Source organism: Balaenoptera borealis, assembly GCF_965194805.1.
Source record: "Balaenoptera borealis genome assembly, chromosome: 4".
NCBI classification, from domain to species: Eukaryota; Metazoa; Chordata; class Mammalia; order Artiodactyla; family Balaenopteridae; genus Balaenoptera; species Balaenoptera borealis.
The window spans coordinates 7,235,941-7,240,717 of NC_138861.1; positions in this window are offsets into that span (position 1 = coordinate 7,235,941).

Sequence of the window (4,777 nt, forward strand, 5' to 3'; positions counted from 1 at the left end):
ATAAAGTATGGTGTGTGGATTAGATGATTCTTTTTTTTTTAAATTATTTATTTATTTATTTATTTATTTATTTATTTATTTATTTATTTATTTATGGCTGTGTTGGGTCTTTGTTTCTGTGCGAGGGCTTTCTCTAGTGGCGGCAAGTGGGGGCCACTCTTCATCGCGGTGCGCGGGCCTCTCACTATCGCAGCCTCTCTTGTTGCGGAGCACAGGCTCCAGACGCGCAGCCTCAGTAGTTGTGGCTCACGGGCCTAGTTGCTCCGCGGCATGTGGGATCTTCCCAGACCAGGGCTCGAACCCGTGTCCCCTGCACTGGCAGGTAGATTCTCAACCACTGCGCCACCAGGGAAGCCCCTTAGATGATTCTTATGGTCTTTTCCAACTCCAGCATTCCACGAGAAGCCCATATTAATGCCCTTAAATAAATGAACATTATGGATTTGACATACGGATCATGATCAATTTAGTGTAGATTTAATAAAATTATAAATTTCTTAAATCAGGCCTTTTTTCCTTCTCAATTAAGAACAAAATTTTAGTCACACTCTAGAGCATTGAAAATGATTCTATCAACATTAACAATCTTTAAATGAACCAGTACATGTGTTTCGAATGAATAATATCAGGCAAAGTAAAAGAAGAACCCAATGTGGAGGTTTAGGTACCTAAATGGTACCAAAGTGGTCTGAATTAATGAAAAAAATATATTTGACATTTATTTAATCCACTTGTTTATGATGCCTCTATTGGAAATGAGCCTACATTGGATTCCAGATAGTGCTAAAGAATAAGAATGTAACAGCAGAAGCCAAAGACCAACTGACACTAACATAAGAGCCCTTGATCATGATATCAGTAGGTCATGAAAAGATGTGTAATGAGTGTACGTTAGTTAACTTCCTCAAGAGTTAGTTTTATTTTAACTTTTTATTTGGAAATAATTATAGATTCATAGGAAGTTGCCTTTCACCAAGTTTTCTCCAATGGTTACATCTTATATAATTATTATAGTATTTCAAAATTAGGAGTTTGATGTTGGTAGAATGTGTGTATATAGTTCTACATCATAAAATTTCATTTTAAACGCTAGAAAAGAATGCCTTTACTTCTTCATAATTAAGATGCCTTTCCACCTATGCTGTTGGCTGAAATTTTCACAGGATAAAGCCTGTTTTTGAATAATGGGCTTACTTCATGCCCTTGTTGTCGTATTTAGCACCACTTAAGGTATTTCCAGCATTAGCTAAATTATATCCTCATCTGTCCAACAGACAGATTTTCTCCTATTTTTATAGGTAAAGTTGCTACAAAGAAAAGAAGCATTTGAGAAGTCCACTAAAACATTTTTTCTAATGGTAGAATTAGTCCTGGAGAATGTTTCTGTCTGAAGTCAGAACAGTTGTTTCAAATTCTATACACTATCAATTTACAATTCCCTTTTCCTCCAGCTGCTCTGAGATCTTACCTGCAGCGGGATTGTTCATAGCACTTTCCTCTGCACCCCCTGCTCTTGTGAAAATTCATTTTATTGTAATTGTTGGAAAAAGCAGTGCCTGAGTTCCTGTCAACACACGGAGAGGGTTACTGACCCTCAGCCCACCTGCACGGCCTGGTGTGAAGGAAGAGCCCATGGCAGCCCTAAACCCAGCCCAAACCCAACCCAGCCTCCATTTACCCATCTCTAAAGTGTAAGTTATAAGTACAAGATCTTCCAAGATACTTTCTCTCTTTAATTCAATAATTCTGTGATGTCTCCAATTCAGGTGGCACATGCAAATTCAATTCCATAGCCAGCATTCCCTCGTGTAGGATATTATCAGCAGAAATGCAGTTTCATTTCTTTGTAAGGATACAGTTGATACTCTCGAGGCATCCATGGTAGCTTGGATGATGGGCCAGAGAATCTTTTTGGCTATGACAGTCTGGCTTGGCCATGGCCTTGACTTCTGTACCCTGTAGGCTTTGAGCTGTGCCAGGACATGAACAGCAACAAATTGAGATTCCACTGTTCAATTGCCGAAAACCTAGGATAATGGTTGATTTGGAGCCAGCCTTTCTATTGAATCCCAGCCCACCTCTCACCAGCTGTGTCTATAGGCAGAGAGTTGGATCAGGAAGGAAGGAGGACCAGGGTAGGCCAACTCTGGACAAGCACAGAGATGGTTTTACCCTCTGCCCCATTTCAAATACCTCCTGGACAGAGCTGCTCCTGGACCCAGCAGTGTGATTTCCAGCCAGGCAGGAGTCAAAGACCTGAGAGTGGATCCTGCCCTTAAAAGATGAAGTCAAGGGTGGGTAGGAGGACCTCACAGCAGGAGGGCACAAGCTAGGAGTACAAATGAACATGAGAATCATAGAGCTTCAGGTTTGGGAAAAGGCTGTAACTATGACCTAGTCCCTGACATCCTGCTATCTCCTGACCAGTGGCAGTTGGTATTCTGCTTCAATATCCCCAGTGGTAGGTAATTCACCACCTACCAATGTAAACGGTTTACTTTTTGCCTGCCTAATTCAATCCTTCCCGGTTAAGGACCGTCTTTAATTTTATTCTATTTTCTTGCACAATGGTTTGAATGGGAAGCAAAAGGGAGAATGGAAGGAAAACAACAGCAGCTCTTGCTGAAGCTTGGCCTTGCAGTTTGACAGCATCACAATTTCACTGGTTTTATTTGCGGGAATAATTGCACCTCACAATCCATAAATTGCTATGGATACGCAATTCTTGGTGAGCATTTCCTTTGCACTGTTTTTGAATTGTATCACTTTAGAGAAGGCTATTTTATATTTCTCAAAATTTCACATTATTGGGACACATTTTGAAAAGATTCCAGAACAAGTGGTTTCTTTTTCTTTTCTTTTTTTTTTTGTATCTATTTCAAATACGTGGCTTGATGTTTTCCCCAAGCTCTTGCTTGAAGTGTGAAATTGTTCCTCCAACTCCGGTAATGCTCCTTAAATTTCTCATTAGCAAAAAGTAGAAAGCATACTGTCTAGAAAAAAATTAACTTTAATAAAAATGGTCAGTCTTAAATGGAACTGGACCACAATGTCTGTACCATATTCCAGATGGTTAATGGGAATGATTTTATTCTTTCCTCAACTTGGAGTCTTCTTTGCATTATTCTCTATTTCTTTAGATAAGTGGAGATTGTATTGGAGGACAATCAGAACTATTAAAAACTAAGCGACTGCATTTCAGAAGAATAATTTGTGTTTTCTGTCACCCACTGCCATTGTATTCTGATATCTCATATGCAGTCAGCAAGGATGTGCATTCACCATTCAGCCCTTCAATCTTTACCCTCCAGAAAGGAGAAGCATTACTCATTTCTCTCCACATGCACTTATGGAGCAGGGTTACAGCAAGGTTGAAGGGTCTAACTCTTAAGGAATCATCCATCCAGGAAATTAAAGATATTTCAGGAGGCATTTTTATCAATACTAACCTACACAGTGAAGATTAGCATAAAGTCATATAAAAAAGAGAGCCGACCAGTTAAATATGACTAACTTTTTCTAATAAAAGTTATTCATTTTAAGACACGAGAACAGGGCAGTGCAGAGTTTGAGAGGGAAGGCTCCAGAATCAGACAGTCCTGAGTTTGAATTCTGGTTTCACCGTTACTAACTATACGACCCTGAGCAAGTTATTCGTAGTTAAACCTAAGCCTATAATTACATGCTTAAAGATAAAGCTAACGTGAGACCTTCACCCCACTGGATTCTGTGGGGAGTAAATGAGATAACACACAAGAACATCTCCTGTAGCACCTACCTACCACACAGTAGTGCCTAATAAGTACAAGCACTGTTACTATATTATTGCTTAATCTGGGTTCTAGAAATATTTATCATGTCTGCTATATTCCAGATCCTGGGCCAGGTACTGAGGACACAAGAATTTGAAGTTTGTTCTTTAATTGTTTTCAAGATCTAGTAGAGACAAGCAAAAGGTAAACAAATGACAGGGTAACGTGAGAAGTGCAGTGACAGAGGGACATGGGAACACAGCTGGGGGCGGGGGGTGTCAACTGACAAGGCAGCATGAAGCTTTTGACGGGTTTACAAAGGAAAGTCTTTCCGTTGGTGCAGAAATGTCTCTGGTTCTTTATCACCCATGCTGGACTCTCCATGGATAAAATTTCTGGGAGTAAATTATGTGCTTCTAAAATCTGCCATCATTACTCGAGGCTGTTAAGGATGCTGTCTGGACACTATCCTAGCGACGGTCTTCAAGGTTCAGCCTCTGGAATCTTTAAGGTGTGGCCTCTGGAATCAGGCTCCTGGGATTAACTTCTGACTTCCCTGAGCCCTGGTTTGCCGTGTGCAAAATACTCGATCTCTCTAAGTCTCAGTTTCTTCCCCTGTAGAGTGGGAGTGTAATGTTGCTTACTTTATGAAATTTTGTGAGGATTAAAGGAAATAATATATATATAAGGCACTTGACAGATGTCAAGTGACAAGTGGATGTTGACTGCTGCACTTGGTTAAATAAAGAGCTAAAAATTGCTCTCATTTCAGAAAAGTCATCATTTTCTGTTTGGTTTGTTAGGACCATGACCCATGAATCAGAATTAAAAAGGGAGCAGTACATCTCTTGGCAAAAAGGAAAAATCTAGAGATGATGGAAAGAATACCCCTATTTGTTTGTAATTTACTTCTTTTCTATTTCCCTGAGTGGTGAAGGGTGAAGGATCCTGTAAGTGTCAAATTAGATAAGGGCTGGTTTCCATTTACATTGCCGTGCTAGCTCTATTTTCTGTGTGCGTGTTCA